The sequence below is a fragment of the Piliocolobus tephrosceles genome, chromosome 14 (genome assembly GCF_002776525.5).
Source record: "Piliocolobus tephrosceles isolate RC106 chromosome 14, ASM277652v3, whole genome shotgun sequence".
NCBI classification, from domain to species: Eukaryota; Metazoa; Chordata; class Mammalia; order Primates; family Cercopithecidae; genus Piliocolobus; species Piliocolobus tephrosceles.
In genome coordinates this window covers 6,912,787-6,935,713 of record NC_045447.1, presented here as the reverse complement: position 1 = coordinate 6,935,713, position 22,927 = coordinate 6,912,787, and the positions used below count along the sequence as shown (strand labels likewise).

General features: G+C 49.5%; 1 protein-coding gene across 5 annotated transcripts in view; it reads left to right on the top strand.

Annotated features, from left to right (window-relative positions):
- Positions 1-6,281: 6,281 nt before the first annotated feature.
- PRRC2B (proline rich coiled-coil 2B) overlaps positions 6,282-22,927 on the top strand; it is a 108,640-nt gene continuing 91,994 nt past the window's right edge. For 3 of the 5 annotated variants that reach the window (XM_023216923.3, XM_026457133.1, XM_026457131.2), the window contains exon 1: positions 6,283-6,491. The gene's annotated coding sequence lies outside the window, so the exon portion shown is untranslated. Of the gene's footprint in view, positions 6,492-22,927 lie in introns of all 5 variants that reach the window. The other 2 variants (XR_002732556.1, XM_023216924.2) reach the window with 1 other exon arrangement.

Sequence of the window (22,927 nt, the reverse complement as noted above, 5' to 3'; positions counted from 1 at the left end):
GCCTCAGCCTCCCAAGTAGCTGGGATTACAGGCATGCACCACCACACCTAGCTAATTTTTTGTATTTAGTAGAGATGGGGTTTCACCATGTTGGTCAGGCTGGTCTCAAACTCACCACCTCAGGTGATCCGCCCACCTCGGCCTCCCAAAGTGCTGGGATTACAGGCGTGTGCCACCACGCCTGGCACTTTTTTTCTTTCTTTTTTTGAGATGGAGTCTTGCTCTGTCACCAGGCTGGAGTGCAGTGGCGCGATCTTAGCTCACTGCAACTTCCTCCTCCTGGGTTCAAGCGATTCTCCTGCCTCATCCTCCGGAGTAGCTGGGACTACAGGCACACGCCACTATGCTCAGCTAATTTTTGTATTTTTAGTAGAGACAGGGTTTCACCATGTTGGCCAGGATGGTCTCGATCTCTTGCCCTCATGATCTGCCCTCCTCGGACTTCCAAAGTGCTGGGATTACCGCACCCAGCCCTTGCTTTTACTTTTTTTTTTTTTTTTTTTTTTTGAGATGGAGTCTTGCTCTGTTGCTAGGCTGGAATGCGGTGGCATGATCTTGGCTCACTGCAACCTCCCCCTCCTGGATTCAAGCAATTCTCCTGCCTCACCCTTCCAAGTAGCTGAGACTACAAGTGCATGCCACCACCCCTGGCAAATTTTTTGTATTTTAGTAGAGGTGAGGTTTCACCGTGTTGCCCAGGCTGGTCTCGAACTCCTGAGCTCAGGTAATCCACCCACCTTGGCCTCCCAAAGTGCTGGGATTACAGGTGTGAGCCACTGCACCCAGCTCCTTTTACTTTTTCTTTTTTTTTTTTTTGAGACACAGTTTCACTGTTGTTGCCCAGGCTGGAATGCAGTGCTGTGATCACGTCTTACCACAACCTCCGCCTCCCAGGTGAATCAAGCAATTCTCCTGCCTCAGCCTCCCAAGTAACTGGGATTACAGGCATGCGACACCAAGCCTGGCTCAGTTTTTATATTTTTAGTAGAGGCGGGGTTTCTCCATGTTGGTCAAGATGGTCTCTAATTCCCAACCTCAGGTGATGCACCTGCCTTGGCCTCCCAAAGTGCTGGGATTACAGGCGTGAGCCACCATGCCCGACCTCCTGTTACTTTTTTTAATATAGCCATTAGAGGGCTTTTTTTTTTTTTTTTTTTTTGAGACGGAGTCTTGCTCTGTCGCCCCGGCTGGAGTGCAGTGGCCGGATCTCAGCTCACTGCAAGCTCCGCCTCCCAGGTTTACGCCATTCTCCTGCCTCAGCCTCCCGAGTAGCTGGGACTACAGGCAACTGCCACCTCGCCTGGCTAGTTTTTTGTATTTTTTTAGTAGAGACGGGGTTTCACCATGTTAGCCAGGATGGTCTCGATCTCCTGACCTTGTGATCCGCCTGTCTCGGCCTCCCAAAGTGCTGGGATTACAGGCTTGAGCCACCGCGCCCGGCTAGAGGGCTTTAAATGATCTGTGTGACTCACATTATATTGTTATTGGATGGCCCAGGAGGCTTGGTTTTACTGGAACTTGTGACCGTGGGCAAGTTTTTAAAAATTTTTTTTAAATTTTTTATTTTTTGAGACAGGGTCTCGCTCTGTCATCCAGGCTGGAGTGTGGTGGCATGATCACAGCACAGTGCAGCCTCAACCTCCTGGGCTCAAGTGATCCTCTGGCCTCAGTTTAACGAGTAACTGGGATCACAGGTGTGCACCACCATGTTGGGCTTATTTTTAAAATCTTTTTCTAGAGATTGGGGTCTCATTGTGTTGTCTAGGTTGGTCTTGAACTCCTGGGCTCAAGCGATCTGTCCAGCTTGGCCTTCCAAAGTGCTGGGATCACATGCGTGAGCCACTGCACCTGGCTGGGCAAATCATTGAACTTTCTGATGCTCTATTTTCTCGACTGTTAAGTGCAGGTATTCGAAACACCAGGTACGTTTTCTTCCTCTAACACTTTGCTGGATGCTTTGTCACCATAGTGGTGACAGTGGTGGAAGGAAGGCGGGGCACCCACCTCCAGGCTAGCTGGGGTTTAGAGGCTTTACTGCATGTGCTTATTTGGCTGGTTTTGTGAGCCATGTGTTTTGTGTGGTTGGTCAGGAGCCATGTTTTTGACCTCAGTTGGCCAGGCATCCACTTTTTAACCACCATGGAGATTGAGTGCTTACTTTGTGGCAAGCTCTCTTCTCTGCTTGGGTATCCCAGCTGGAGAGACACTACAGTGCTCCCCACCCAATTTTCTTTTTTTTTTGAAATGGAGTCTCGCTGTGTCGCCCAGGCTGGAGTGCAGTGGTGCGATCTCGGCTCACTGCAAGCTCCACCTTCCAGGTTCACGCCATTCTCCTGCCTCAGCCTCCTGAGTAGCTGGGACTACAGGCGCCCGCCACCTTGCTTGGCTAATTTTTTGTATTTTTAGTAGAGACGGGTTTTCACCGTGTTAGCTAGGATGGTCTCGGTCTCCTAACCTTGTGATCCGCCTGCCTTGGCCTCCCAAAGTGCTGGGATTACAGGTGTGAGCCACCGTGCCCGGTCCCCACCCAATTTTCACAGGTAGAAACTCTTAGGCACCAAAAGGCTAGCTCTGCTGGCTGGAGGCAGAACCAGAACTAAAACCTTGGAATATCAGTTTGTGTTTGTTTGTTTGCTTTGAGATGGAGTCTTGTTCTGTCACCAAGCTGGAGTGGAGTGGCGATCTTGGCTCACTGCAAACTCCGACTCCTGAGTTCAAGCGATTCTCCTGCCTCAGCCTCCTGAGTAGCTGGGATTACAGGCACATGCCACCATGCCCAGCTAATTTTTGTATTTTTAGTAGAGACGGGTTTTCACTTTGTTGGCCAGGATGATCCCGATCTCCTGACCTTGTGATCCGCCCGCCTTGGCCTCCCAAAGTGCTGGGATTACAGGTGTGAGCCACCGCGCCCAGCCTGTGTTCGTTTTATTGACTGTAGTGGCCCCTGTCTGCCCAGTTCAACAGCATGGCCCCAGAGCCTGGCACAGTGAGCACCAGAGTGCAGGTGGCCAATGAACTTTGATTCCCAGGGCTCTCCCCTGGGCTAAGCACTTTGCAGGGATGGATGAGTGCATGTCATTCTCTCCATGAGGATAGGGAGGTAGGAGGTGGCTGAGCTGGATTTGAAGCCAGGTCTTTTCTCTCCCAAGACTGCTAGTTTGCCTTTTTCTTTTCTTTTCTTTTCTTTTTTTTTTTTTTTTTTGATACGGAGTCTTGCTCTGTCACCCAGGCTGTAGTGCAATGGGGCAATTTCAGCTCAATGCAACCTCCACCTCCCGGGTTCAAGCAGTTCTCCTGCCTCAGCCTCTTGAGTAGCTGGGATTACAGGCACGTACCACCACGCCTGGCTAATTTTTGTATTTTTAGTAGAGACTGGGTTTCAGCATGTTGGTCAGGCTGGTCTCAAATGCCTGACCTCGTGATCCGCCCACCTCGGCCTCCCAAAGTGCTGGGATTACAGGCTTGAGCCACTGTGCCTGGCCCTAGCTTGCCTTTTAACCCGTACCTCACCGTATTGCCTTCCGCAAGTCTCCAAGTTTGTACTAGTTTTCTATTGCTACATTACCACACATTTAGTGGCTTATGTAACTTTGTTATCTTAAAGTTCTGGAGGTCACAGTGGTTGGCAGGGCTCATTTTCTTCTGGAGGCTTTAGGGGAGAATCCATTCCTTGTCCTTTGTAGCTTCTAGAGGCGGCCTGCATTTCCGGTCATGAGGTCCTGCATCATTCCTTTGTCAGTCAAAATGATTAATTCATCAACCACATCTTCTCCGACCCTGACCCTTCTTCCTTCCTCTTGTGAGGATCCTTGTGATTCCACCTGCCCAACCAAATAATCCAGGATTCATCTCTGCATCTCAAGATCCTACAGAGTCCCTTTTGCCATAGAAGGTACCATATTCACAGGTTTCAGGGATCAGGACTTGGACATCTTTGGTGGGGGCCTTTGTATTGCCTCCACAAAGTCTACTTTTCTTCTCTGTTGGATAGGCACACTAGTAATGTCTGTTTTGTGGGTATGTTGTGAGGATTACCTGAGTGACTCTATAGGGAGTATTTAGCACAGGGGCTGTCACATAGTAAGTGCTCAGTAAACCACCCTGTTACTGTTCAGCTTCCTCCTATCATTTTGTTTTGTTTTGTTTTGTTTTGTTTTGAGACAGAGTCTCTCTCTGTTGCCCAGGCTGGAGTGAAGTGGTGTGCTCTTGGCTCACTGCAACCTCCACCTCCTGGGTTCAAGTGATTCTCCTGCCTCAGCCTCCCGAGTAGCTGGGATTACAGGCGCACACCACCATACCTGGCTAATTTTTGCATTTTTAGTAGAGATGGGGTTTCACCCTGTTGGTCTCAAACTCCTGACCTCAGGTGATCCATCTGCCTCAGCCTCCCAAAGTGCTGGGATTACAGGGGTGAGCCACCGCACCTGGCCTTACAGATGAAGAATCTAAGGCTCCAGCTTATTTTTTGTTTATTTGCTTTCTATCTTTTTTTTTTTTTTTGAGATGGAGTCTCACTCTGTCACCCAGGCTGGAGTGCAGTGGTGCGATCTTAGCTCAGTGCAACCTCCACCACCCAGGTTCAGGCAATTCTGCCTCAGCCTCCCAAGTAGCTGGGATTACTGGCACCTACCACCATGCCCGGCTAATTTTTGTATTTTTAGTAGAGATAGGGTTTCACCATGTTGGTCAGGCTGGTCTCTAACTCCTGACCTCGTGATCCGCCCACCTCGACCTACCAAAGTGGTGGGATTAAAAGTGTGAGCCACTGTGCCAGCCTTACAGATGAAGAACCTGAGGCTCAGTTTATTTAATTTATTTTTTATTTGTTTATTTGCCTTCTATCATTTTTGTTAGTTGCTGGGTTTTGAGCACTGGGCCGATTCTATGGCCATCCTGAAGATGGTCAAGGTACAAAATGGAAAATAAAAATTAGGACTACATCCTCCCTGTTTTGTAGAGATAGGAAAATATTGAAGACATTGGCAGGGGAATAATGCAAATTTGATGATTTAAAAGAGAGTGGCCTGCACTATAATCCCAACACTTTGGGAGGCCGAGGTAGGCGGATCACTTTAGCCCAGGAGTTCCAGACCAACTTGGCCAACATGGTGAAACCCCATCTCTACTAAAAATACAAAAATTAGTCAGGCGTGGTGGCAGGTGTTTGTAATCCCAGCTCCTCTGGAGGCTGAGGCAGGAGAATCGCTTGAATCTAGGAGTTGGAGGTTGCACTAAGCAGAGATTGCACCACTGCACTCCAGCCTGGGGGACAGAGAGAGACTCTATCAAAAAAAGAAAAAAAAAGTTCTGGAGTTAGGCTGAAGTGGGTTAATTTTCCTTCTGGGTCCAGCTGTGTGGCTTTGGGCACATTCTCTCAGAGCCGCCTTTGTCTCACCTGTGAATTAGAACAGTATCTGCCCCTGGGTTAGGATTGAGACAAACCACGTGCTTTTTAGCATAGGGCATGGGCCGCAGCTGGTGCTTAGTGTGTTAGCAACCGTGCCTGGAAGAGGGTGGGATGATTCGGGTGCCAGACCCTAGCATTTTTTTTTTTAATTTGCTTTTTGAAATTGCTTTTATAGTTGGTTAGGTGTCTAAAAAAGTAAGAACCCTCCTCCGCTCTCCCAACCTCAAACCACAGAGGTAACCAATATGGGAGTGCAGCTCCCGTACCTTTCATTTTGTAATCACACAAACACACAACACTCAAGAGGAGGGGCGTATTAGTTTTCATTTTGTAAAAATGGGACAAAGTACCCATATTGTGCAACAATCTTGCTTTTGAAATGAAAAAAGTATTATTTCTGCTTCCTTTCCGTGCATATACCGTATACATATTTTAACAAAATCCGGGCTCAGTCTGTTCTGAGGCTCTGCAGTTTTGACGGGGGAGGGGGCGGAGATCCGGACTCGCTCCCTGGTCACTGCCCCCTCCATCCCTTCCCCCTCTTTCCGGGCGCTCTTTCCCCGGGCCCAGGCCATCCCCAGGCCCCTTCTCTCGGCTCCTGGCCCCTCCTCCAGGTCTCCTCCCGGAGCTCCGCTCTGCCCGGGTCAGCCTCGCTCTCTCCTGCCCCACCCGCCGTCCCCGAGTCTCCCCCCTTCCCAGCCCCCTCCCGCCGCTCCCTGCCCCTCCCCCCGGGCCCCCGCCCTCGCTCGGCCCCGGGCCGATCCCAAGGCCGCCGCTCCCGGGAGGCGCGACAGGGGGCGCTGCGCTGGCCCAGGCTGCGGGCGGCGACGGGAGGAGGAGGCCGAGGAGGCGGGGGCGGCGGCAGGCGGGGGGGCGGGGAGCCGAGCGCGAGAGGGAGCGAGCGGCGAGACAGGCGCCGAGGCTCCAGCGCGCAGCGACGAGCGAGCCCGGGAGGAGGGAGGGAGCGAGGGAGCGAGCAGCCCGTGCCGCCGCCTCGCAATCCGCCGCCATCCCGCCGCCCCCGCGCCCGACCGCCGCCCGACCGCCATCGCCCGGCCCGGCCGCGCCCGCGGAACCAGACCAGGTGGGCCGGGGCCGGGGCCGGGGCGCGGGGGCGGCGGCGCTAAAATGGAGGCGGCGCGGCCCGGCCGGGCTTTGTCTCCCGCGGCGGCCGCCGGGGGCCTTGCGGCGGCCCTGCCCGACCTTTGTCCGCGAGCGCGGCAGGGCTCGGCCCCCGCCGCCGCCGCTTCCTTCCTGCCGGGCGCGGGGCTGCGGGGCTGAGAGGCCGCGGGGCCTGGGGGCGGCGGGCCCGGGCGCGCTCGCCATTGTTGTGGCGGCGCCGCGCGGCCTCAGTCTCGGGCGGGGTCCGGGGGCCGCACGCCTCCCTCAGGGCTCGCCCGCCACCCCCGTGCCCCCGAGGCCGGGCCGGGCTGGGCTGCAGAGGCCGGAGGGGCCCCGGGCCCGCAGCCAGGTTTCGGGGTTCCGGGGCCAGCGTCCGTGCTCCCCGCCCCGCCCAGTTGACGGAGCAACGCGCCCGAGGCGGGATCCTGCGGGGTCGGGCCTTGGGCCCGGGGCGCTCGGCGGCGTTCGCGGGGCCGTTCCCGGCGCGGGGTGGGCCGGGCCCCGGCGGCGCTAAAGTTGGCGGCCGGGGGAGGGAGGCTAGCGACCGCCCAGTCTTGGTGTGAGTGCGGGAACCAGAGGGTTATTTTCGAAATGCTGAATGCTCCATGCTAAAAATGTTTAATAATAAACAGGATGTCGCCACTCGGGGCCTGCCAGATGGGTTTTTTTTTTTTTCTTCTCTTTTGCCTCCCTCCAACCCCCAAGAGAGAAATTCAGCCCTGTTGAAACTGTGGGTCTCTGAAGAGTGGATTTGCCTACTTAAAAAACTAAGAGGTGGATTTTTTGCCTCTTTTTCCCTTTTCTTTTCTCCTCCTAAATATCGTGGGAGGTCGGAGCCCACCTTTAGGCAAGAATAGGAGGTGTTTTCAGTGGTGAGCTTGAAGGAAGTGGGAGAAGGGGGGCTGGGCAGTGTGTCATTTGCTAAATGGCTTCCTGGGAGAAATCTTTAAATTAAATGCCTTTGGTTTACAGGACTGTTAAACTTTCCCTAAGATTTTTTTGTTTTCTTTAAGGTTTAGTGTGCATTTGATGTGGCTTTGTACAGTATCATCTAATTTGGCTTTTGTAAACCATTCGTATGCGGTCTTAGCATGGTTTCTCCGAATCTCGCTGCGGCCATTTAGTCATGTCTATGCACAGCCCTGTGGTGTAAGGTGGGACTGGGGAGGTCCAGGCATTGGGGTACAGATCCTGCTTCTTTCTTCCCTAAACCTATCAGTCTGGGGCTGTCTGAGGCTTTATCTGCATAAATCGGGGCGTGCACCTCCACCTGGCAGGTTTGGGCAACGGTGAAGGGCCTAGCAGAGGGCCTGATACAGTGGTTCCTCCTATGGTTGTTGGTATAACTGCTGTCAAGTCCTAAGACAGACATGGGCCCCTTGTGGTGCCACCCATAGAGAAACTGTGCCAATGGATGCCACAGGTGCTGGCCTAAGGCATGGACAATACAGAAGGAATTCGAGGCCCAAACATTAGTGGGCACTTGCTTATACAGTGCTGAGCCTCTAGAGTAGCATCTGGAGCTCTCTAAAGCTTAATAGACACGGAGTGTGTGGTAGTTGGTCAGTTTAAGGCAGGGTTAGAACAGTACGAGATGCTCAGGAAAAACAGACGCCCGAGGAATCCTGCCTTGTGAGGATAACTGCTTTCCTTGGGGATTGGCAAATAATCCTTTGAGAGTGAGTTTCTACTTGTTTGGGCAAGTGTGTCTCTTGGAGCCTGAGCAGCTGAATTCTGGTCCTCATTGGTTACCTTTACAAAGCAAGTCTCTGAGCCTCAGATCTTGCATCTGTAAAATGGGAATAATTATGCCTGCCTTGGGTATCTATTAGGGTTCTTGGGAGCGTCACATAAGATTCACAGTGAATTGTTTCTCTCCATAGGAAGGTGATGAAATGTATGTTTTTGTTGGTTGATCTGTTTTTCTGGTTCCTTTCTCCTTCTTTCCTTCCTCCCTTCCTCTCTCCCTCCCTCCCTTTCCCTTCCTTTCCCTTCCTTCCTTCTTTTTTCTTTTCTTTCTTTTTTTTGGAGACAGTCTCACTCTGTCGCCCAAGCTGGAGTGCAGGGGTGTGATCTCAGCTCACTGCAACCTCCGCCTCCTGGGTTCAAGTGATTCTCGTGCCTCAGCCTGTGGAGTAGCTGGGATTACAGGCATACACCACCACACCCGGCCAATTTTTGTGTTTTTAATAGAGACAGGGTTTCACCATGTTGGTCAGGCTAGTCTCAGACATCTGACCTCAGGTGATCTGCCTGCCTTGGCCTCCCAAAGTGCTGGGATTACAGGCCTGAGCTATGGCGCCCGGCCTCCTTTCTCTTAATGCTTATTTTTTCCTCTTGGTTGGTGGAACTGTGACCTCCCCACCCCAAATTTATATGGCTGGCTAATGTTTTGCTGTGGTGACTATCACCCATCTTCCTGGAAGCACCAGAATGGCTTAGTATAGCTGGGGAGCTCAGCCAGATCTCAGTGTCTGCTGTTTGGTAGAGACTATGGAAGGACTAATGCTAAGAAGCAGGAGACAGACTGAACCCAGTGTTGGCCACAAGTGAGGACTGAGACCCAGGTTGCCTCTTGGCTAAGCATGTTAACTGTTGGCTCTGCGGTGGTTCTGCATTTTAGTGCGGAATTTGTTTTGGTTCATTTTGGCATTCCTGCAACCATCTTATTGGTTTTTTGTTAAAATGTGACACCCCCTCCAGACCTAGCTGTGGGACTGAGATGTTTTAGCAGGATCCTGTCATCCTTTGATTTTTCCTTGCTTCCTGCCTCTTGGCCCTTCCTTTTTGTCTGACTTCACTCAGGCCCAGTCTGGCTCTAGACTGTTGGCTGGTTAGTTAGGCCAGGAGACTTCTCCCACGAGCTTCTGCATACCTGTGAATTTTGGTTTTTGGTGGCCCCCTAATGCTGACTGCATGCCCTTGCCTTAGCCCCTAAGCCCACTGTGGGGGCGTCCCATCTCGTACAGTGCCCTTGGCCCTCTCCAGCCTCCACTGGGCCCAAATAGGTAAAAAGAAAGCCTGAGGAAGGAAGAACCAGGAAACCTCGGGAGAGTGGAATTTCAGGAATGGCAAGTCAGAACTGGTTCCAGCATGGGTCTGGTTGCCTTGTGCTTGGCTGAGGGATTTTTGTTGTGCTTTTTTTTTTTTTTTTTTTTTTTTGCCTGTTCACCACTCCTAACCTCTTTTGAATTTCAGTTCTCTTTTTTATCCTGAAGGATTATTTTATTGTACTTTTGAGGGTTTTTTTTTTTTTTTTGCCTTGCACAAAGTACTGACTCATGTTGCTAATGGCTGTGGCTGTATGCTGGTTATATGTCTCATTATCCTACCGCTTAAGATCATTTCTGTGTTGGTTTCTATTTCAAACCAGAATAGGCCAGGTGGGTCAATTCATGTATTTCTAAATTCAATAATGAGATTTCCCTACTGTGAAATCTTGTCATGGGCAGACAGGTACTAAATAGGGCCTATCTATACTAGATTTTAAAACAATGCGTTTCTCCCCAAAAAACCAAAATTGCCAGCAGACCTTGGGCTTCGTGCTCCAAATGTTGTAATTTTGGTTTTAAATAAATTTCATGTAAGGAGGCAGGGCTAACTAGACTGTCTTCTTTTCAGATCATAACTCGATCTCTTGTTAAGATTATTTCTGGGACTTGTACAGCCTCAGGAAACTTGAGTCTGTCATTGCGACAAAGAAATACAGGCACTGGCTGTGGTGTTGGAGATGGGAGCGACATGGGATATCGTGAGCTTTGTCTCTGGTGAAATATAATTGTTTATCATTAGCTTTTAGATTTAAAAGGTGCCATTCAGACTGGACCGCCTCACCTGGGAGCTGGCAGACCTGGGCCTTGCCACTGGCGACATCACCGTTTATACCTATGGGTGGCACGTGGGAAATCTCTTTTGTGCTGGGAGGGAGTTTTGCCTTAGTGACTTGAGCCAGAAGTTGTGGTTGAGCTTTGTTCTCAGCTGTACGTATTGGTTTCCCGTGTGACCTGGGAAACATCCTTCGTCGGAGCTGAAGTGCACCTCTGAGGTGCTGGCAGCAGCGCTGGTTTGTGGAGCATTGCATGCAGCAGGAGTAGCTGGCAGAACAAAGCCTATCTCAAGTTGCTGGCGGTCTTTCACATCTTGTACAGGACTTCCTTCCGTTCTTACCTCTGCAGCCAGTTGTGTGGCTTTCACCTGGACCCTCTTCCTCCTTGCCAAGATAACCATCAACCTTTTTCTCTGTGGGGCTGCAGAAGCAGTATTTATTGCATTTTTAATTCACTTGTAAGGCAGTAGATACTCCTTGAGCACCCATAATTTGCCAGGCATTGTACAGGCCCTTTAAATACATTTTTCTTGTGGTGGGGTGAGGTGCTCATGCGTGTAATCCCAGTACTTGGGGAGGCCAAAGCGGGTGGATTACTTGAGGCCAGGTTAAGAACAGCCTGGGCAATGTGATGAAAAAAAACAAAAAAACAAAATGTCTCCTAAAAGAAAAAATTAGTAGGGTATAGTGGCGCATGCCATGGGAGGCTGAAGCAGGAGGATCACCTGAGCTTGGGAGGTTGCGGTTGCACTGAGTCGTGATCATGCCACTGCACTCTAACCTGGGTGACAGACTGAGACCCTGTTTCAAAAGAATAAAAGGTAGGCCAGGCACAGTGGCTCATGTCTGTAATCCAAGCACTTTGGGAGGCCAAGGTGGGCGGATCACTTGAGGTGAGGAGCTCAAGACCAACCTGGCCAACATGGTGAAACCCCGTCTCTGCTAAAAATACAAAAATTAGCTGGATGCCGTGGCGAGTACCTGTGGTCCCAGCTACTCAGGAGGGTGAGGCTGGAGAATCACTTACACCTGGGAGGTGGAGGTTGCAGTGAGCCGAGATTGTGCCACTGCATTCCAGCCTGGGAGATAGAGTGAGATTCTGTCTCAAAAACAAAAAAAAAAAGAAAAATACTGAAAAGAATAAATACCAAAATAAATATATAAATCACTTGTGACCTCACCATCCAGAGCTAACTACAGTGAAGATGCTGGTGTGTTTCCTCTGATAATGTCTGTGTTTTCATAATTAGAGCAATAGTGTATATATACATTGAATACACAGTTGATAGCTTGCTTTTTCCCTTTTAATGTTACAGTGTATTCTTCTGAGTTGTTTTTACAATTATACATTTGTTTTTTTTTTTTTTTTGAGACGGAGTCTCGCTCTATCGCCGGGGCTGGAGTGCAGTGGCCGGATCTCAGCTCACAGCAAGCTCCGCCTCCCGGGTTTACGCCATTCTCCTGCCTCAGCCTCCCGAGTAGCTGGGACTACAGGCGCCCGCCACCTCGCCCGGCTAGATTTTGTATTTTTTTAGTAGAGACGGGGTTTCACCGTGTTAGCCAGGATGGTCTCGATCTCCTGACCTCGTGATCCGCCCGTCTGGGCCTCCCAAAGTGCTGGGATTACAGGCTTGAGCCACCACGCCCGGCCTACAATTACACAATTGCTATTATACAGATATGCCATAATTTATTGAATCCTGTATTACTAGACATTTAGATTATTGTTGCCCTCTTTTCCCTCTTATGAGAAAAGCTATAAGGAGCATCTTGGCATGTAAGTCTTGGTCCACGTGGCTGATTATCTCCCATAAGTGGAATTTCTGGGGTCAGAGGGTTGTAGGCTTGTTCTTCTCTTCTGGACAGGATCGATTTTCTCCTTCAGTCTTTGTCATCTCCCTCTCCAGCCTTGAGCCCAAGGCAGCCACTTTCTTAGTTTTTTCTTTTTTGAGGCAGGGTCTCACTTTGTCACCCAGGCTGGAGTGCAGTGTTGTGATCTCAGCTCACTGTAACCTCTGCATCCTGGGCTCAAATGATCCTTCTGCCTTAGCCTCCCAAGTAGCTGGGATCCTATAGGCATGTACCACTATGCCTAATTTTTGTATTTTTTTGTGTAGACGGGGGGTTTTGCCATTTTGCCCAGGCTGTTTGTTTTTCTTTTTTTCTCTTTTTTTTGGAAATAGCGTCTTGTTCACTTGCACAGGCTGGAGTGCAGCTATGCGATCTTGGCTCACTGCAACCTCCACTTCCTGGATTCAAGTGATTCTCCTGCCTCAGCCTCCTGAGTAGCTGGGATTACAGGTGTGCACCACCACGCCTGGCTACTTTTTGTATTTTCAGTAAAGATGGCGTTTTGCCATGTTGGCCAGGCTTGTCTCAAAATCCTGACCTCAGGTGATCCACCGCGCCTGGCCACCCAGGCTGTTTCAGACTCCTGAACTCAAGCAATCCCTCCACCTCAGCCTATCAAAGTGCTGGGATTACAGGCATGAGCCACTGCACGCAGCAAGGCAGCCTCTTTCATGAGCCACTAGGTTCTGGGGGTCTCAGTCCTTGTTAAGCCCTTCGATGAGTGGGGCTTCAGGTCTTACTCCATTTACTGGTTTGAGCCTGGACAAGCCTTTTGTCTTAAACAGTTTTTGTTTCTAGGGACATGGAGACGTGAATGCCCCATTGACTCCTTGGGGAGATCCTGGTCCAGTGGGGAGGAGGTGGATACCTCCTTCGGGAGGCCCTGGAGAGCCCCTCACCTAACTTTGATCTCATCCTCCTGTGATTTCTTTTTTCTTTCTTTCTTTTTTTTTTTTTTTTTTAAAGATGGAGTTTTGCTCTTGTTACCCAGGCTGGAGTGCGGTGGTGTGATCTCGGCTCACCGCAACCTCCACCTCCCAGGTTCAAGCTATTCTCCTGGCTCAGCCTTCCCAAGTAGCTGGGATTATAGGCATGCGCCACCAAGCCCGGCTAATTTTGTATGTTTAGTAGAGATGGGGTTTCTCCGTGTGGGTCAGGCTGGTCTTGAATTCCCAACCTCGGGTGATCTGCCCACCTTGGCCTCCCAAAGTGCTGGGATTACAGGAGTGAGCCACTGCGCCTGGCCTCCTCCTGTGATTTCTTCGGCGCCCACTATAGTTTCTCTTTATAGCATTTTTCACAACTTGTAAATAGGTTTTTTTTTTTAATTTTAAAAACTGTGGTGAATATATAACATAAAATTTACCATTTTTAAGTGTACAGTTGAGTGGCATGAAGCACTTACACAGTGTTGTGCAACCATGAACACTATGCATCTCCAGAACGTTCTCATTTTCTGAAACTGAAACTCTGTTCCCATTAGATGCCAACTCCCCTCCCCCATCCACAGGTGGTGGTCACCATTCTTTCTCTCTTTTTTTTGGGGGGGGATAGGGTCTCCCTCTATCACCCAGGCTGGAGTGCAGTGGCACGATCTTGGCGCACTGCAGCCTCAGCCTCTTGAGTAGCTGGGATTACAGACACACACCACCACATCCAGCTAATTTTTGTGTTTTTTTGTAGAGACAGGGTTTCTTCACCTTGTTCGCTAGGCTGGTCTAGAACTCCTGGCCTTGGAGATCGAGACCATCCTGGCTAACACGGTGAAACTCCGTCTCTATAAAAATACAAAAAATTAGCCGGGCGTGGTGGCAGGCGCCTGTAGTCCCAGCTACTCTGGAGGCTGAGGCAGGAGAATGGCGTGAACCCGGGAGGCGGAGCTTGCAGTGAGCTGAGATTTGGCCACTGCATTCCAGCCTGGGAGACAGAGCAAGACTCCGCCTCAAAAAAAAAAAAAATTAGAACTCCTGGCCTTAAGTGGTTCGCTTGCCTCAGCCTCCCAAAGTGCTGGGATTACAGGCGTGAGCCACCATGCCTGGCCTAATTTTTATATATTTCATGGAGATGGAGTTTTGATGTTGCCCAGGCTGGAGTGCAATGGTGCGATCTTGGCTCAATGCAGCCTCCGATTCTTGGGTTCAAGAGATTCTCCTGCCTCAGCCTCCCGAGTAGCTGGGATTGCAGGCGCCTGCCGCTATGCCCAGCTAATTTTTGTGTTTTTAGTAGAGACAGAGTTTCACTGTGTTGGCCAGGCTGGTCAGGTCTGGCCAGGCTAGGCCCCAGGTCAGTCAGCTTATAAGTGGTAGAACCTGGACTTGAAGGCAGCTGACCCCAAAGCAAGGCTTCCAGTGTGGGATGCTGCACTGTGCCTGCAAGGGTAAGCTCTTCTCCACCAGAAAGAGGGGGAATGGCATTCCCAACTCTCCCAGCCAGCTCTCTCTGAATTCCAGCTAACAATAACCCTCCCCAAGAGCCAGAGCAGTGTAATTCCAAACTGCACCTCCTCTTGCCAGAGCACAAATCCCTACACTGGGGTGTGCCAGAGCACACCCCCGGAACCCCTGAACCCGTGGAACCCCTGACCTCAGGTGATCCACCTGCCTTGGCCTCCCAAAGTGCTGGGATTACAGGCGTGAGCCACTGTGCTTGGTCTAATTTTTGTATTATTATTGTTACTATTTTTGAGATAGAGTCTCGTTCTGTCTCCCAGGCTGGAGCGCAGTGGCATGATCTTGGCTCACTGTACCTCTGCCTCCCAGGTTCAAGCGATTCTCCTGCCTCAGCCTCCTGAATAGCTGGGATTACAGGTCCAGCTAATTTTTTGTATTTTTAGTAGAAACGGAGTTTCGCCATGTTGGCCAGGCTGGTCTCGAACTCCGAGCTCCAGCGATTTGCCTGCCTCAGCTTCCCAGAGTGCTGGAATGTACAGGCATGTATAATCCCACGGTGGCAATGGTGAGCCACCTTGCCCTGCCCACCGTTTTACTTTCCTTCTGTGAAACTGAATACTCAAGTACCTCATGTAAGTGAGATCATCCAATATTTGTCATTTTGCGTCTGGCTTATTTTTAGCATAGTATTTCCAAGGTTCATCCATGTTGGAGCATGTGTCAGAACTAACTAACTTCTTAAGGCAGAATAATATTCTCCTATTTGCATGTATTTACCAGATTGTATGTATTCATCCAGCGATGGGCAGCTGCCTGTAGATAGTTTTGTTTTCATGTATTGAATGGTCCTTTCCCCCGGTGGAGTGAGTGAATGCATCCTGAAGCAGAATTCTGTTGTTTCCCGTTCATCACTGTGTGCCAGGTGTCTGAGAAGGGGGGTCTCATGGGAGCCCACCCAGAAACCAAGCTCACCTCAGTCTGGGTGTGGGGCGGTCAGGGGAAGGCGTTCTGGAAAATGTAGCTGACTTGAAATAAGCACCTATTGAAAATAGTGTGCTGAGTCCTGGAACATTAAAAGTGTGTTCCTATGTGGAAATCAGAAATGTATGGGTCGCAGAAGAGAGCTTGTGGGTCAGCCTGCTTTCCAGAGTGCCGAAGCCCTTTCAATGGTGGACATTATGCAAGCGTTCTCGTATGGCCAGTGGCCAGCAGGGAGGAGGGCAGAGAATGACTGTGGCTCCGGGAAGCCTGCGTCAACTTCCCGACACACTTCAGGATCATCTCTTTGTATAGAACCATGGGATAGACTGCTGCAGGACTTACTGGAAAAAGGAGGTCATCTCCAGCACTCTTTCCATGGGTCCTTTGTGTCTTGCAGAACTTTTTTCAGCAGGTGTTGTTTACATATGGTTCAGAGCTTAAAGAACAGCTCTGTTCCAGGCCAGGGCAGAAAGCACAGGCTTGTCTGGGAGGGGCATCATCACTCCTGCCTGCCTGCCCAACCGACCTGTCAGTGGACTGAATGGGCCAAGTGTTCAGAAATCCTTGGGGAGAGGATAGTGTCCTGAATCATAATGTGGAATTTTCTGGGTTTTTTTAATTTGATAAAGCATTAATTACAAAAGTATACTTTTTTTTTTTTTTTTGAGATGGAGTCTTGCTCTGTTGCCCAGGCTGGAGTGCAGTGGCACGATCTCAGCTCACTGCAACCTCCACCTCCTGGGTTCAAGCAATTCCCCTGCCTCAGCCTCCCGAGTAGCTGGCACTACAGGTGCATCCCGCCATGCTCGGCTAATTTTTTTTTTTTTTTGTATTTTAGTAGAGATGGGGTTTCACCGTGTTGTGTTGCCCAGGCAGTCCATCCACCTTGGCCTCCAAAAATGCTGGGATTACAGGCGTGAGCCACTGCACCTGGCCTATACTTTTTTTTTAAAAAAAGAATTTTTTTGTTTTGTTTTGTTTTGTTTTGAGTCGGAGTCTCGCTCTGTCACCCAGGCAGGAGTGCAGTGGCATGATCTTGGCTCACTGCAAGCTCAGCCTCCCGGGTTCACACCGTTCTCCTGCCTCAGCCTCCCGAGTAGCTGCGACCACTGGGGTTGCCACCACGTCTGGCTAATTTTTTGTGTTTTTAGTAGAGACGAGGTTTCACCATGTTAGCCAGGATGGTCTTGATATCCTGACCTCGTGATTCGCCCGCCTCGGCCTCCCAAAGTGCTGGGATTACAGGCGTGAGCCACGGCGCCCGGCCTAAGAAAAGAAATTAAAAGCCAAGTGCTTGAAGAGAAATGAAAGCTTCTCCTCAGCGTCCCAGGCAGTAACCATTATTGATAAATTTGCTTTGTTTATCCTTCTGGGTTCAATGCGCATATAAGTAATGGCCTCATGTAGGGAGGTTTTTAAAAAAACAAATGGGATATACTGTATCGTATTGCAATTTGGCATTGTCAAAATATCACAGTCATTTTTCCATATATATTTTTATTTTTTTATTTTTTTTATTTTTTATTTTTATTTATTTATTTATTTATTTATTTTTTTTTGAGACGGAGTCTCGCTCTGTCGCCCAGGCTGGAGTGCTGTGGCCTGATCTCAGCTCACTGCAAGCTCCGCCTCCCGGGTTCACGCCATTCTCCTGCCTCAGCCTCCTGGGTAGCTGGGACTACAGGTGCCGCCAGGTCGCCCGGCTAGTTTTTTGTAGTTTTTAGTAGAGACGGGGTTTCACCGTGTTAGCCAGGATGGTCTCGATCTCCTGACCTGTGTCGGCCTCCCAAAGTGCTGGGATTACAGGCTTGAGCCACCGCGCCCGGCTCCATATATATTTTTAAGCATAACTTATTTTCTCTTATTTTTATTTTCAGTAATACTTTTTTTTTTCCTTCCTTAGGGATGTGGGGGTGGGTCTCGCTATGTTGATCAGGCCTGTCTTGAACTCCTGGTCTCCAGCTGTCTTCCCATCTTGGCCTCCGAAATTGCTAGGATTACAGGTGTAAACCTCCACACATGGCCATTTTTCCATATTAATGTGAACAGACCTGCCACACTAAATGTTTTAAAATATTAGATTTTTAAAAATACAGGTGTGTAAAGAAGAAAAAATCATTTGTAATCTGATGGTTTAGATATTCCCAGTTGCCTTTTTTTTTTTGGTGGGGGGTGGTTATGAAGTTTTGCTCGTCGCCGAGGCTGGAGGACAGTGGTGTGATCTTGGCTCACTGCAGCCTCCGCCTGCTGGGTTCGAGCAATTCTCCTGCCTTAGCCTACCCCGTAGCTGGGATTACAGGTGTCTGCCACCATGCCTAGTTGATTTTTTCGTATTTTTAATAGAGACGAGGTTTCCCTATGTTGGCCGGGGTGATCTCGAACTCGACCTCAGGCAAGCCACCTGCCTCAGCCTCCCAAGGTGCTGGGATTACAGGCGTGAGCCACTGCAGCCGACCCCCAGTTGAACCACTCTCTGGAGAGTTCGACGTATTTTCCTCTCTGAATCTATTATGAATGCGTTGGTTGGCTGGGTTCAGTAATAAATATGTGAGGCCTTTCATTTCAAAAAAAAAAGAGAAAGAAAATTCAAGTTGCTCAGGGAGGTATAAAGGCTCTTCCCCACTCTCTCTGAAAAGAAACCACTGTGAGAAAGTTCTTGGGATTCCTCCCAGAAAAAACCCACATTATCCGCATGCACGTTTGTATTCTTCAAGCATGCTGCTGCCCTTTCACGTGATAAAATGTCTCGTCGTGCTCCCTGACAGCCACGCAGACGGATTATGTCGTCTCTTTCAGCAATTGCAGAGAATATTTTGTGGGTGTACTTGATTTAACCTGTCTCCTACTAGTGGACATTTGGGCTATTTGTAGTTTTGGAATATTACACGATTTTGGTAAAACTGTACCAGATTTGTTTTCAAAAACATCCAATTTGTGTATAAGCATATAAGTGTGAGTGTGTGGTTCGCAGAGTGGACTCTTCAACTCAATAGCTTTTTGGTAAGAATTCTGTCAAATTTCTCTTCAGAAAACTTTGTGTCAGTTTATATGTGTGAGTATATGTTTCTGGACTATGGGCTTTTCTAAATGAACAGGCTATTTGGATTGTTTTGGGTGTGCACATTTTCCAATCAAAAGCTACTGTTTGCGGCTTTCTGTGGTCAGCACAGGGTCTGATGTTCGGGTGAGCTGGGGCAGGCAGCTATCAGACACAGCAGCTCCGTTCACAGTGCAGAAGCGGCCACTGGAGGAGTTGCTCTGGGTGTCTTGTTAGGTGAAGGCCACTGTGGGAACTAGAAGGAGGCGATAGACGCAGGCAGCCAGGTCTAAGGTTGATTTTCTGTATCAACTAAAATGGTGGTCCTTGCTGCCTGTTTTCTTCCAACTGTTATACACTGGAGCCTGGTGCATAAAATTCAGAGACGGCGTCCATTTTAAGTTTTCTCATAGCCCCGTGTTTCACAGCCCTTGGTGGTTTTGTCGCTGTTAATGTTCATCGCTGTTGGCGCTTTTGCAGCTTCTGATGGTGGTTGTTGTGCACGTCTCACTTCTCGACTCAACCTCTTCGCGCGCCACCCCTCCTGCCCCCCACTTTGGTTTAGTTCTTCCAGGAGATCACACCAGTGGTTGAAGTGACTGCAGAAATGAAGCGCTGGAATGCCTGGGTGGTGGTGTTTCATCAGGCTAGGCTGGCGGGGATTTGTGCTCTGGCAAGAGGAGGTGCAGTTTGGAATTACGCTGCTCTGGCTCTTGGAGGGGGGGTTATTGTTAGCTGGAATTCAGAGAGAGCTGGCTGGGAGAGTTGGGAATGCCATTCCCCCTCTTCCTGGTGGAGAGTAGCTCTCCCTTGCAGGCACAGTGCAGCATCCCGCACTGGAAGCCTTGCTTTGGGGTCAGCTGCCTTCAAGTCCAGGTTCTACCACTTACAAGCTGGCTGACCTGGGCCAGCTTTTAAATCTTTTTGAATCTCCATTCTCTTCCTCTGCAAAATGTGATAGTAACACCTTCATAGGACCTGGGAAGGGGTTCAGAGGGTCGTGTGCTACAGAGTTGATAGGGTACCTGGCACAAGGCAGCAGTCTCTCCATAGACCGCAGCTATTAATGGTTCCTGGATTCAGCCCTCCCCGGGGGCCTCAGGGTTTGGAGCAGGCAGGCTTTTGTACACTTGGGGCTTGTTTGTTACCTAGGTGTTGGGGTTTCTAATTGTGTGCTCAGCACTGTGCTACATGCTGAATATTTGGACCCATAGCGCATTGCCCTCACCTCCTGGAGCTCAGTCACCTTAACTAGCAAGGGCCTCCCATCGGCAGGTGCGTCGGGGTTCTTTCTTCTGTCCATCTCTCCACATTGAACACCACTGCGGATGTCTGTTCCCACGAACAGGGGCGTTTGATAGCTGGCAGCTGCCCTGTGTCTAGTCTGTTCTATTGTGTTCTTGGAGAGTTTCAGGTAAATGTCTTGGAAGGAATGAAGGTAGGCATGTTAAGGCAATTTGTGGGTTCCAGCTGCAAGGGAGACTGCTGCTCGGCCAGCAACAGCCCTGACTTGACCTCGGGCTGACAGGAGTGTTCCTTTTAGTCACTTAGACCTACCTGCTGTGAGGTCTTGAACAAATCATCTCTTTTGCTCCTTTAAGTCTCAGTTTTCTCATCTGCCAAATGGTTATGGAACCTGTCTCATAGCATTGCTGCAAAGAGTGGCGTAATTTCTGGGATGAGTTAGTGCAGTGTAGGAAACCTAGTCAACTTGGAACAGTATATAGTGTTTATACTATGTTGCTCAGTTCACTGAGATCTTAATAACAATGTAAAAGTTACAATACAGGGGTGTAATAGTTACAATACAGGCTTGCTACAAACATCAAGCTCCAGAAGTGCACGGAGTAGAAAGTGAAAGTCGTTCCTTTTTCCCTGCTGTTTCTTTTTTAGTATCAACAGAGGACTGCCGTCTTAAACAATTGTTTTTAACTAAGGAAACTGTTTTAACTGTGCATATGAATTCTAAACCTAAAGTGACCACTGGAAGGTGGGACGTGTGACTGTTTATAGGTAGACCTTAGTATAAGCAAAGACATCTCATATGTGTCTCCTTAGTTTGGTCACTTCAGCTTTTTAAAGGGAGAAAAGGCCATTGTGATTCTTTGCACACCCTGGATAAATCATAGTGTTGTATTAGTAAAGTTCAGCAGCGGCATAGACTTGGTTTAATTAACAAGTGCTGCTTCCAGAGATCCCACAGCTTTACAATTTGCTGTTGACGTGGTTGGAGGGTGGGGGAAGGGGAAAGGTGGGCATGCCCTTAGGCTAATGGGGCAGTGCAATCTGATTTTTTAGGAGCTTTGGGGGAGATGGTGGGTGGGGGAGGAGAGTTGTGAGTATAGGGTTTTGGGTGGGGGTGAGGCGTCTGTGGGTAAGGTGTTTATAATGTGTGTAGTTTATTTGCAGTGAGGGTGCATGCTCCCCTTTCCCACCATTCTGAAGTCACAGCTTAGCATACCTGGGAATGCCCTTGGAGTAGTAATCCCCGCCCCTTATTTTGGGTCTGCCCTTTCTTCCTTTGTCTTTAGAACTGGCTTCGTCAGCAATTGTCCTGGGTTACCTCTAGTGTCTGAGGCCTGGAGGAGAAATCATGCACGGCTTCTGGGGTCCAGTCCTTTGGCCTTTGCTGGAGATTATTTATACCAACCCAGCCCTTTTAGCTCCCACTTCAGTATTTTTGGATTTATTTATTTTCATCAAAGAGAAAGTGCCTTTGTCGCGGCTGAGTTGATGAATCGTCTCTATAGCAGCAAACACCCGAGGGCATGTGGCCCAGCTCTGAGAGGCTGTGGTAGAGTGAGGAGGGCGCCGTGTGACCCTGGTTCTCACTTCACCTCTGAGCCTCTGTTCCCTTATCTGCAAATAGGGGGTGATAGTAAGGACAACCACCTCAGTGGTGGTTAGGAGGTTGCTCTCCACAGCTGTAATGTTTATTCAGGCAGCCCGATGGAGTATTTCCTCACGGGGTAATGGGAGGCTTTGCATCCAGGTTGGAATGGTTGCTAAGGAGTCCTTCTGTGCTTCTGGTGATAGTCATTGGTGGCCCTAATCTGCGTCCTCCAGCTGAACTGTGGGGATGCCACAGCTGGAGGGGGTGGGAGGAAGAGGATGGGTGGTTGTGCGTAGGCTGTGTTCTCTGCCTGTATGGGCGTTTGCTGCCGAAGGGTGTCTGACCCCCATGTAATTTACCTAATGAGAGGTCTCGGGCCTTGCTGGTTACTCTACGTGGGGTTACAGCTTTCAACTCTTTTTCTTTTCTTTCTGTGGACACAAACGAAAAATGTGCTTTGCAGAGATGCCAGGTTGTAAAGAAATATTGGCCCCAGCATGTAAAGATACATGTACTGGAGTGTTGGTTGTGGCATTATTTGTGGTGGGACATGTCCAGTTGGACATTTCCATAGGGCAATGGGTAAATAAAATGCGATGCCACTGTGTAGTGGAATGTTGTGTAGGCATGAAAAAGAATGAGGTCGATCACTATGTGTATTTTTATCTTTTAATTTTTAAGTCCGAACTAAACAGAACTATGTATATTTTTAGAAAGATGACCACTATATAGAAAGAGAAGAACCCAGGTTGAACAATGTAGTAGCTTCCTGCGTTTGTAGAGAAAACCATGACTGCTTGTATGAATGTGTATAAGCCTAGGCTGTCCACCAGTTTGTTAACACTGTTTACCTTTTGAGTTGTTTTCTGGGGCACATTAGTATCTTGTTTTTTTTGAGACAGAGTTTTACTCTTGTTGCCTAGGCTGGAGTGCAATGATATGATCCCAGCTCACTGCAACCTCAGCCTCCTGGGTTCAAGTGGTTCTCCTGCCTCAGCCTCCAGAGTAGCTGGGATTACGGGCACATGCCACCACACCTGACTAATTTTGTGTTTTTAGTAGAGACAAGGTTTCTCTATGTTGGTCAGGCTGGTCTTGAATTCCCAACCTCAGGTGATCCACACGCCTCAGCCTCTCGAAGTGCTGGGATTACAGGCATGAGTCACTGCGCTCAGCCACTTTTTTTTTTTTTTCCCTCAGATGGAGGTTTGCTCTTGTCGCCCAGGTTGGAGTGCAATGGCACGATCTTGGCTCACTGCAACCTCCGCCTCCTGAGTTCAAGCATTCTCCTGCCTCAGCCTCCCAAGTAACTGAGATTACAGGCATGTGCCACCACGCCCGGCTAATTTTGTATTTTTAGTAGAGATGGGGTTTCTTCATGTTGCTCAGGCTGGTTTCGAACTCCTGACCTCAGGTGATCTGCCCATCTCGACCTCCCAAAGTGCCAGGATTGTAGATGTGAGCCACTGCGCCCTGGCCA